The following is a 13088-nucleotide window of genomic DNA, read 5'->3' as shown; positions in this document are numbered from 1 at the left end:
CCTGTAGCTAATTGTGAGTTTCTGACATATTGCAATTAGATTAGCAATTTTCTTTTCAGTGCTGCTCATTTTAAACACAAGGTTAACATTTGAGAGGTTTAAACTCTAAACTACATGGTTTACAGTTCATACACATTGGGCTACCATTGTGATTTGCAAATTGAGCATTCAAATTGCTATTCTGTTGTGATTAACCTTGCAGCGCATACGTCACATCTTTTATTTAAAGCAGTTAATGTTATGTAGACAGTATAGTGTCTCAACTTACAGCCCTAAGTGCATAGTCTTGTATCCTCACGTAAAAAAGTAGGCAATGTTTTTTAAATGTGGCACAGTGGACAGTAGGTGAACCCTTTGCTCTGAGCCAAGCCTCGGGCTGTTTTTGGAGACTGTCACTGAAACTTGAAACTTGAATCACAAATGACACTGACACAGTCCATCACTAACATGCACACATTTGTTTCTATGTAACTGTCACATATGGACTGGAATCTTGACTAAAATATATTTTCAGTCAAAAATGTCTCCAAAATTGTTTGAATTTAATACAGTTTGATTCAAGAGTGGAAGTATTCAATATTTTATTATACATAAAATATTTATTGTAATATATGTGTATATATATATATATTATATATATATATATATATATATATATATATATATATATATATATATATATATATATATATATATATATATATATATATATATATATAATATATTCTACATAGTCATTGTTTTGATTGAATTTTCCATATTGTGGCCCCTATACCAAACTCAAAACAATTTACAAACAAGCCACTGAAATAGCTTTGGCTGGATGACAGAACCGCACTGTGCACATTGTCACAATGAGAAGGTGAAGCCCCCACAGCTATGTGTCACAGAGTCACAGGATGGGCCCTAACAAATGATGGGAAGTATTCTGTCTGCAAACCACAGCAATCAAAAGGAAATGGGAACAGGAGGATGCAAGAGGAGAGCTGGTGGATTTAGAGTCCCTTGATAAGGCATGGACAAGAGGACTAATTGAAAGTAAGTGAGGGAGAAAAGTCCAGGCTGAGGAGTTGGAGAGATGTGTGTAAGGCAGCTAAGGCAGCCCTGGTGACAGAATGAAAGAGTGAAATCAGATGGAAGGGTCTCTCATGTTTATCCAGGCGAAAAGTTGAATCACAGGTTATATGCTCCTGGCTTTAGGACACTTGAGCCATGTACAGTTTTGATATGTATTCCATTATATGTTATCATGCAGATCACTGTGTTGTGTAGGAGCAAAACCATGTGTTTGTGTTTGAGCACACAGGTGCACTGAATAGAAAAATACTGAATCATTTCACCAAAATAGCAGATTGTCACAGGGATAAGATCAGATTCGATTTTCATCACTATATCACCCACCCCTATTTTAGCATAAGGAAGTGATGTATGGAGACTAACGGCCAGTGCTAAAGATAACAAAAGAATGAGATTTGGCTGAGGGAAAAGTTTGGCCAAGGTCCTTTGCTATTTCAGGTTTGGGACAGTCGGCCCAGGTGCTAATGCAGCCATGCAGAGAGCACATAGGGTGCAGAGACTCACATCTTGTCTGCCAGAGGCACAGAGTGTGACGTGTTTACATCTGGTCATTTGGATCTCTTTTGTGTCCAGAAAAGGTGTATACTTGTTGAAGTAAATGCAGATATTGTTGTGAAGTGTGAGAATTAGTGCCATTTCTCTTCTGCTCATTTAAGGTGAGACAAAACAAGCACATCTTTTTGTCAGTTTGTTTGTTTCCTCTCTCAACAAGCTTTTGCCTGGAAATAACAACATTGTCCAATCAGCACCTAAATATATTTTATTATTTAATGTACTCAATTTCCATCCATAATGTTATGAGGGATACTGTAACTTCTAAGCTGTTTTCCTAAAGTGCATTTTCTTCCATATGGACATACAGGTCAAACCTTAAAGTGGCACCTGCATACACCAAACTGTCCAGTCTTGTACTTAACACATTTTTGACATATCAGACAGGAAGATTTGTTGATATCTAATTCTAAGTTTTAAGTAAAAAAATGTGGCGAAATATTTTTTTTAATATATGTCAACAAAATGAAGCCTGACTCAACATTTTTTTTAGATTTATGTGCAACATGTGTGAATTTGGACATTTTTATACATAAAATAACACCACTGATCACTTCCTTCTCCTCCACCATCTTCACGCCATTGGCTTCACCGGTTCTTCTCTCTCCTGGTTCACCTCCTAACTCTCCAATTGATCCCACTTCATTTTCATCTCACTGTTCATCTCACATCACACCGGTTACCTATGGAGTCCCTCAAGGCTCAGCGCTTGGTCCCCTCCTCTTCATTCTCTATATGCTTCCCTTTGGTCACATCATCCGCCAGCATGGACTCAAATTTAATTTCACACTCAGCTTTATCTCTCCTCCAAAAAAAAAAACATCACCTTTACTACTACCTCCACCTTCTCAAATTGCTTCTCTGTCATAAGCTCCTAGATGGCCACCAGTTTCCTCAAACTCAACTGCAACAAGTCTGAAATCATCATTATCTGTCCCAAATCAGGGGAGGAGATCACTATAGATGGCCACACAGACACCTCCTCAGCTCAGGTCAGAAACCTTGGATTCATCTTCAACCCCACCCTTTCATCTTCAGACCACACATCGCCCACCTTCGCTTTTCCCCCTCTGCTTCCAAAACTCTCATCCATGCCTTCATCACCTCCAGACTTGATTATTGTAATAACCTCCTTTACAGACTTCGCTACACTGACCTTAAAAAACTTCGATCTGTTAAAAACTCCGCCGCCTGCCCCCCGAACCACACCCAGTCACGAGACCATATCACCCCCATTCAGCAACAACTCCACTGGCTCCGCATCCAACAGCACATCAGTTTCAAGATCCTCCTGATCACCTACAAAGCTCTTCATAACCAGGCCCCTCCATACGTCACAGACCTCGTCCAGCCCCACCATCCCTCCTACCACTTCCCATTAGCTGACTCTAACCTTCTCACTCCCACAGTCAAATCAAAGCACCAGACCTTGGGGGACCGAGTCTTTGGCATCGCCTCCCCCACCCTCTGAACTCTCTCCCCCTTCACATCAGAAACTCAGACTCACTAAACACCTTCAAAAAACTGCTCAAAACACACCTTTTCCTCACAGCCTACAGCCCCCACACATGACAGCTACTGTTTTGTCTGTCCTTTTTTTGTGAAGCATGTTTGTCTTATTGTGAAAAGCACTATATAAATGTATTATTATTATTATTATTATTGTTGTTGTTGTTATTGTTATTATTATTATTATTATTATTATTATTATTATTATTATTATTATTATTATTATTGTTATCAAAACATTACATGATGAAAAATGTACAAGTAATATAACTTTTTTTCTAACATGTATGCAAGTAAATCACCGAAGAGGTTTCAGCTAGAGCACTCTAAAATTCATATTTTTTCTGTACAGCTGCAGGGTCTCAGCATAGCATGTCCTGTTTTGTTATGTTTTGCTCCACATATAGAGCTTGTGTTATTATGACCTTACCATAGTAGTAATAGGTTTTGACAGCTGCAATGAGCAGAAATAGCACAGGTTTTCCTTGAAAACCATCCTAGTAATGGTTTGCTTACCACACTCTACCTGACCATGTGATGGGCTCATTTAGTGCTTGTATTTTACTGTGGATGCCTCTCGCATAAATAGTGAAGATGGGACTGTAGCATATGCAATGACATCTGATGGTTCAGAAAAACATTAGGGCTTTGGTCCCTTTCTCTGCTGCTCTGTCTGCAGCAGTGTCATTTTGGCAAATATTGCGGCTCGTGTTAAACTTATGAAATTAAACATGTGCTTTTGGGCCAGTTTATCAGTTCTTTATTTCTTAGTGGTACCCTAATAACCCAAGTGTTCTGCAATGCAAATTTAGCTTTTTCTATGCTACTGTGTTGCATTTATGTTTTTTCCATTTTTTTCCATACTGATTTTCACATGTGTTTCTATACAAATGTCAAGAGCTTAAATCTTAATTTTAGCATGAAAACACTGATCAAGTTTAATACACTGACAGTTAGGTAGGCTAAAGTTAGGTAGGCTAAGTCGGGTGCTGTAGGGCTATTCTTGAGTCTGGACTTAGGGCAGTAGACTCTTCTGCATGTTGTTGGGGAAAAACATCATCCTTGATGCACTACATTTTTTGTCTTCAAAGTTGAATTTATTAGACTTGGACTTAGACTTAGACAGACTTTATTGCTCCACAAGGGAAATTACTTGAAAGGTTTGAACATGTTAAAAATGCAGATGGTGATACTAGTAAGAACATTTTTAGGACATTTTAATGTCTTTTAAAGTTTTTGAAGTTATATGGATGGACAAGGTAGAGCTGTGGGAATGTGAGGGCTGCACTTATGCAAAGACACAGTTCTGCCAGTAGTGTGTGTGTGTGGGTAATCGTGTCTTTATTTTTGCGTATTCATGTTTAGCATCCACCAATAGGTCAAAGCTCGGGTCAAGGTGACTTAGTGGATCCAAACAAGCTTAATTAGCTGCTAACCTAATTAGCTTGCCTTACAGCGCAGGTAAAAGGGAAAGGCATCCATCCCTATGTTTGTTGCTTTCTTTTCTTAATGAAATATGTGCCTCTTCTCTCTCTCCTTTCTTCTCCTTATCATAATCTCTTCTGGGCATTGACTCAGAGTTTAACCTCCTCAAAGTCAATTTACTTGTTTGCCTCTCTCACCTTCTCCTGCCCTGTTTCTACAGCTTTTGTTCTGTGTCTCTGGTTCTTTGTAGCGTCCCTTCTGCCCTCAGTCTGACTGGGATCTGACCTGCCATCTCTTCAGTGAGCCTAGGCAGCTTGTTAGGTACTAAGTGTGCTTGCTCTGTCACTAATGAACAATAGGATTTCATATTGTGTTTCTGCTTTTAAGTCCGTATTATGAGCAATTGGTCAGGCCTCTCATAATAATGTTTTTATATATATTACTATATATTACTGGTTGTTTTGTTTTTTTTCCATCCTTCTATCCATCCATTTTCTTCTGCTTATCTGGGGCTGGGTCGTGGGGACAGCCCTTGCTTCACCCCAGACACTTCCTCCAGCTCCAGATCTTGTCCTTTCAGTCACTGCCCAAAGCCCATAACCATAGGTTAGGTTTGGAACTTAGATTGACTGGTAAATCGAGAGCTTTGCCTTTCGACTCAGCTCTTACTTTACCACAACAGTCAGATACAGTGACCGCATCACTACAGATGCTGCACCAATTCGCCTGTTAATCTCACTCTCCATCCTCCCCTCACTCGTGAACAAGACCCCAAGATACTTCAACTCCACCCACCTAGAGAGATCAAGCCACCTTTTTTTTGGTGCTCAATATTTATTCTGTGTTTATTTTCTTTGTATTAATACCTTTACTAGTTTACTGGGAGTCTCCTGTTTTGTTAATGTGTCAGTGGCATTATATAGTTTCCATATTATCATTCATTGTAATAATTCATTGTAATATAAATGGTCACATTTTTCTATAGCGCTTTTCCACCTTCAAGGCACTCAAAGCGCTTTACAATAAGGAACCACTCACCCATTCACCCATTCACACACCAGTGTACGCAGACACTGTGGGAAAGGTGGGTTAAGTGTCTTGCCCAAGGACACAACGGCAGCATTCATCTGTGGGAGCTGGAATCACACCAGCCAACCTGTGGGTCAGTGGATCTGACCGCTCAACCTGTGATGTTTATGTCGAAAGCTGGATTCAAAACGCCAACCTTCAGATCAGTGGGCAAATGCTCTACCAACTGAGCTACTGCCGCCCAATATATATAATATATTACACCAAAAACTTTAGGGTTAGGAATGGATAACAAACCTGGCAATTCTTTTTTATTGTATTTTTAGAAATAATTGTTTTAAACATTTTTGGCTACTATACTTAATTTCCCCTTTTATTATTTGGTATTTTTAACAAGCTGTACCACAATTTTTCTAATTGAGAAGAATGTGTAAACGACTTTGTTAACTTGAAATGCGCATGATTAAAGTTGACTTGAAGAAACACGACTTTGAGCCTTAAGGGAGTGAGGCTCAGTTTAATTGATTTAGGTTTGAGGTTCATCAGAGCTGTTAGATGGCAGCATCCAATTAAGACTCAGTCAACATCCAAAGGTGGCTTTTTATTAAACATTTTTTGTATTGCACGTGTCATTTGAGGATATGGCAGGAGAGAGGAGGAGAAGAGCTCCGTGTGAGAAATGAAGATGACGAACCACAAATAAACTTTCACTGAGGAATAACAGCACAAGCCTAATATATCTAGGCCTGTCACAATAACACATTTTGAAGAGCGATATATGCTGCATAAAATATCACAATAAAATGAAAACTACTTGATGCCTCTAACATGTAATAACATGGGTGTGCAAAACTATCAGTATATCCTATACTGAATTTGGTAATACAGTATTGTTATCATGGGCTGCTGTATCAGTATACTGCAAGCAGTATATTTTGATATCTTTAGGCAATTTTTTGTGTGACCACACTACAATTTTGTTGCTTATTTTGTAGAAGGAAACTTGTTTATGCAATACGTTTCACAAATTCACATTTTTGATTATTAAAATAGTAGTCATTTAATAAAGAAATTGTTGCTAAAAAAACCTAAAACAAACAGAAATACATAAAATGTGCACTATATTGGATATTGTTTATATCACCATGTAGCAGTAGCGTGCGGTCACTGCAATCAAGGCAAGCAGTTACCTTGATTGCCCAAGGCAAGCAGTTGCCCAATAAAATGGGTTGCCCAATAAAATCTAAAATCATCGCATGTGAAAAGTAACTTATATCAACTTATATCCAAAATAATCCCATTTTCCCTTCATTTCTGTCTATTTGCAACATGGTTGTAGTCATGATGTTCTTTATTGCATTCTTCTGCACCTCATTTATAAAGCTCATTTACACAAAAATCCTTGCGTAGGCTCTTTACGCCAACCGCAGGATTTATGAAACTCCTCCTAAGACCCACGCTTTGCTTATCTCTACAGCAGCTCGGACCCTGCTGTAAATTTTACGCGAAGTCTGGAGACACAGGAAAAAGCGACACTCATGGAGAGGAGCAGAAGTGAAGAGAGTTTGAGGAAGTGTTTGATCAGGAAATCATTAGAAAATACACGGATATCAAATAATTACATTCAGTTTTGTGTATTTAAGCAGAGGTTAACCAAAACATGGAGAAGGGCTGTTTATTCCATTCATTATTATCTACAATATTATACATTTCAAACTTGTGCGTCTGCACGCCGTGACAACAGACTTCTATAGGTCACAGTTGTGACTATGACCCAGCACAGAGAGGATGAAATAATGAACGGACCTGAGAACACAGAAGCCAGGCTTTGGTTTAATGAAGCACTGGGACTTAACACAGCTCCAACAGTGAGCGCCCGAGTGGCCCGAATCTGCACATCGCACGAAGCCTACTGGTCCAAACCTGACCTCAACCTGAACTCAAAATATTCCATACATTTTTGTGTAATGGGGAGCTCTTGCAAATGAGAGCTGCTCTCTCAGTATTAAAGAACACAATAACCAGAGTTTGGATATTCCGTGTGGACTTTTATTGGCTTAATAACAGTGACTGATATGTGTCTAATATGTTATGTAGCAAATCTATGTTCTACCTGCTGAAGCCCTCGTCTTGGTCGCTGATCCACCTATCCCTCCTTTGCTCCTTTCACTCTCCTGGGGAGGGCATCTGAATCTCTCGCATGTGCTCATAGTCCCCTCCTTTGACCATTCAGACCCCCATGTGCACACATCTACTAGTATATGTGCATAAACAAGGCCAGTCGACACACACAGGCATACTTAAAAATATAGCTAAAAAAAAATCTTGAAACGGCGAGAAAACAATTCAACTGTGCTGCAAAGATGTGCTGCCTAAATATTATGAATTATTATTAAATTAACAGATGAGTCATTGTTGTCACTTTTAGTTTTGTATTCATTTGTTAAACCTTGTTTAAACCTTTGACATGGCCACATGGTTCTGCATTGGGTGTCCCCCTCCCTCTCCCTCCTGTGTCTCTTGGTCAAACCCACTGATTATCGGCTCATGTTTAGGAAAATCTCATTCGCGAGTCTCTTTACATAGTACTTTTCTGGTGAGGTGGAGGTGTGGAGAGGGTGTGACGTGGGTTTAAATTTACAGATTGCGTGCCTGCGGTGAGTATTGTAAACTTGGAGTTTGCATGGCACATGCCTCTCGCGGCCACTAGGAGTACGCACTAGCTTAAGACAACTTTTACGCAGTTCTTTATAAATGAGGCCCTTGGTCACTGAGCAAACTGCAACAACCGTATTTCTGAACATCCCATTTACTTGTGTTGTTTTGCCTTTCTACGGAGGCCTGAAGGCACATGTTAAGAGCGCGGCTTTCCATGACATGCTTTCCACCCCATGCATTCTACATGTGCTCTTACAACCGGAGGCGTATTTGCGAACCGTAGGATAGTTGGGGAAGGCACCTCTGATAGGCTAGAATGGCTCTCCTCCGATTGGCTATTTCATTTGGCTACAAAAACGTCATCTCATGTTCAGGGCTGTGGACTAGTTTTGCAATGCTGTAAGCTACCGTCTTTACATTTTATTCATGGACATGCTTTGTATGGTACATAATGATTTTTAATAGTACTGCATTTCGATTTTTTGCTAATAATTAAAAAAGGCTAGCACTGCTTGATTCATGACCCTTATACCATTGTAAGTTTTTAAGCAGGATGGAAGTTAGAACACATCTGTCATCACCTCTGTCATTCATTACCTCAGGAAGCCTTAATGAACTCTGTGTTGACCGTTATGATAATTATGTTAATGTTACTCCACTGTAGTGTGCGATAGTCATTCCATTTCTCACTGCCTTCCATACCTAATTCCCCCTGTTTTACTGTGTATTATTTAATGAACCTGATGAATGATTATAATGTAGCCTATCGCTCATTTCCATTAGTGTAGAATAGGAGCTGTCCACAGGTCTCTTAACACCACAATATGACTCAGATATTACTGATTGTATTAAATAAGTGTTGATCTGGACAGCAATCAGTTCTATGCGTTGGTGTGTGTGTGTGTGAATGCGTATTATGATGTGTAAGTTACAGCTGTGTCAACTTGTTTATTTGCCGTGTTGGCCACCAGTAGTCATACTTTGAAGATTTCTAGATACCAGAGTTGTGTAAGAAGAGGAATGGTAAACCATAAACAACTTTATTTTGTACAGATTCCCCACTTAGAGTAAAAGAAAAAGAATGAGGTGCAATGAAGGCAGTGTATGTAAGGGAATGTGAATACATGTGAGACAACGGCTCAGCTATTTACCTCAGCTGATCAGAGATGAATGTGAGATGAGGTTTTAAACAAACAGTGCTCAATAAACCCACATCTTCATGTACGGGAACTGGAAATGTGAGCATGTTCTGCAGGAGTCGACAACAGTAATGCTAAGTTTCAACACAAGTATCTAAACATAACCTGGTTTTAGCAACAAGTTTGTAATGATTAGATGTTAGTTAGAAATAGGCAGTAATTTAATGAAACAGTGAGTTGGTTTCAGGGCTAGTTTGTGTGAAATGGAGGATCTGGACATAGCCGTGAAGTGAGCGGCTGAGGCAGTGAGGATTCCTCCTTGTCTGTGAGTTTATGAAGGAGTGACTGTGTCAGTGGAATAACAGCACTGTTACACACATGTGGAGAAAAGTGTGTGCTCTGGAACTACTCCGCTTCAGTTAAATACAGGACGTTTCTTCAGGAAAGGCGTAGTTTTCCATCTGTGCTGTGAGAGGTGAGTGATAACTCGCTGTTCTAATGCAGGACTGTATGACCCATCAGGCTGTATTATAAGTGCACCTGTGTGATCAGTGCACTGTTGTTGTTAGTATCTCTCCCTGATCTTCATGAATGTACATTTTGTGTAGTAAGTACATTACACATGTGTAGAGCTGTCATATGTCACTAATATGGTTTCTAAATGCATTATAATAAATACATAGATAGCAACAGTCCTGAAGTCTCAACTGCAAAAATAAGGTGTAGGAGTAAAAACAAAAATAGCCCTATTTGTACAAAGATGGTGTCAAATACAATCCAATATATACAAATATTAATAAATTATATGGTCTGGGCTGCTCTAATTTGACTCAAAAATGGCCCAGTAAATATGCAATTAATATGAGTAAAAATAAATATTCTAATTTGCAATGTAGTTTGCATAAAAAGTGACATTATTAAATTGTTATCGACTAAATATTGATGTTCACCCCAGGTCTGCTTGCCTTCCTATAAAGGTCACCTCACACTACTCCCATATAGTGATAATACTGTATCGTGATATCATGTATTGTGTATCATATCGACTCATGAGGGACTCTGTCATTCCCAGCACTAATAATAACCATAGAGCAGGGTTATTCCAGTAACCTTTTCTAAATAAGAAACATCAAAAACATGAATTGCTTTAAACAAACAGCAGAATTAAACATTTAACCCCTGTACATAAGTTTATCATAATACTACTAGGCAAGGCAAGTTCTTTGTATAGCACAATTCACAAAGTAATTCAAAGTGTTTTACAGTATAAGAAAAACATTTAAATCAAGTACAAACAAAATATAAAATCATAAAATTAACTCTTAAAAGAAGAGAGCAGAGTGCTGTGAGTCATATGACCAGCCAAACACAACTGTCCTTAGCCTGGATTTAAACATTAAAAAAAAAAAAAGATTTGTCATTGTGATTTGAAAAGATGAAAACTGATTTACATAGATGTATTTGAAAAGCTCCTTTAGCTGTATTTGAGTGTACTGAGTCCTTCCCTATTGCTCTGTGATAAATGAAAATGGATGTGATGGGAGCATGACAGGGGTGGCACTGAGGAGGTTAGCGGGGTTATCATTGTCCCTTATTGATCACTATGATGGAATATTGACCCCCAAGCCCCATTAGACTTTTTAATTTGTTGATTCCATTTCAGCTTTTTTTTTCATTTTTCTCTGTAGTTTTCAGATCTACCTGTAATGCAAAAAAGGCAAATGTAAAACAGCTACTCCATCTTATTGTCTGTTGTTGGGCGATGTGGGTTGGTCATACTATTATCAGGTAAGAAAGAATAGTAATTCAATTGGCAACAAGAATTCAAATTCAGAAACGTATGAAGGAGCTTTGACTGGAGAAGGAGGGGAGACCTTTTGATTTAGATGATTGATCAGACCTTTTCAATTTTCAGTAATACACATTATTACAGAGTATTACATACTTTAGCTAAAGATGCACTATGTACCTTTTTTGGTGGAGAGACCAAAACCTGCTTTAGTCCATGAAGATGGTATTGCTTTGCCTGGAATGATCCACAGGATGGCATTAATAAATGTTCAGTGCATGCTAAATTCCTTACAATATTCCATACAAAGCAATAACATCTCCATCGAGTCAAACAGGTAGCTGACCCCTTACCAGAAAACTTACATAGTGCACGTTTAATATAGAATAAATTGATTCAAATAGTTGTTTTTCATGGACTGTTTTTAGTTTGTGGAGAAAGTTGTATAGTCTTTTACAAACTTAGGTGCAATCAATAGTGATTAAATTGGAAAAGACATCGTGGTGTATTTCCCCTGCTGACTAACAGTTGATCCAAAGGATTTGGAGAGTGCAAACATCCTGGTGGTGACAGCCCATCATTAAAAATATGCAAAAAGCAAAAAACACTTTTGGATTAACACACAGCTAAATAAACTCCTCTTCCAAGAGCAGGACTTGGATAGAGAGCCAGGTAGAGTGATGCAGGACAGCTGATCAAAGTGAGAGGCAGACAGGCATACAGAAATGCACTGCTCAATACAATTGACAATGTGTGCAACCTCTGCACAGGGTCAATAGCTTTTCATGGATTGGAAATTAACTTCATTTAATGAGGTGCGTGTGGATCTAGAGTTGGGTCAGTACTTTTGCACAAAGATGAGAGAAAACATAGAGAAAAGAAAAACACAACATATGACTGCAGATAATATAAAAGTGAAGCATGTTAAGAGTAGAGTGAGGGATGATGGGAGAGTGACAGGATCAATAGAGAAAGGTGGGCAGAGACAGAGCTGGAGCAGATGAGAGAGCTGAGCTGATTTGTTCCTCAACTGCAGAATTGAAATTGATCCTCGACACATGTGCCACTAATGCACTATTGTGGATATCGCTGTGAACCTGTGCTGTTTGTCAAAGCATTGGGAAAAGAGGGCAGCAAACTAACTGACTTAAACAGGCAAATTGTCTGAACCTTTATATCATTTTTAAACTATACTCTTGGGTTAAAAGTTTTTTCAAAGCACCAGTGAATACTTAAAACAATAAATGAAGGAAACCGTTGATACTACTGGACAAATCACTCTCCATTATGGACAATTCTGATCCCTCTCTCCACAAAAGATTAGATGGGAATAGAAGCTCATTCTCCAACAGACTCCTGTGACTGTTTCCTGACACATGACAAATTAGACAAGGTAGTACAGTGGCTGCACGATTTGAGAAAAAGATATAATAGTGTTTTTATTTATTTTTTTTTTTTTCTGGCAAGCATTTCGACTGTGATTAGATTTGCAATTTATGTTATAATAATTGGATTGTATTCAAAGTTCTCATTTTGCATCCAGAAGACTTGATAAAAACAACAGATAAAGGAATAATTCTCTTGTGATGTCATGAAGCTGTAGTTTTCAGCTACCTTTCACCTTTTGTTTAGTACAGAATGAGACTGACAATTCTAGTGAAGGTGTATGGAGTTTAAAAACACAATGGAGCACTTCCTCTATTGCCACATGATATCAAGGTGGAATAGAATGTTTTCTATTCAGGCTAAATATACAAGATTTTTGTGTTAAACATGTATGAATGAAACAAAGCACAATTCCAGGTATTTTTTGATGAGGATACTTTATACCCATAGACTGTATATATAAATTGTCATAGCTAACGTGCTGCCTGCCGCATTCTACATGGGAAGTTTGCTTGCAAGCTGAC

This window comes from Boleophthalmus pectinirostris, unplaced genomic scaffold (assembly GCF_026225935.1).
Source record: "Boleophthalmus pectinirostris isolate CB_2022bp ecotype Guang Dong unplaced genomic scaffold, ASM2622593v1 HiC_scaffold_19, whole genome shotgun sequence".
Taxonomy (NCBI): Eukaryota; Metazoa; Chordata; class Actinopteri; order Gobiiformes; family Gobiidae; genus Boleophthalmus; species Boleophthalmus pectinirostris.
Note: the sequence above shows the minus strand (reverse complement) of the source record.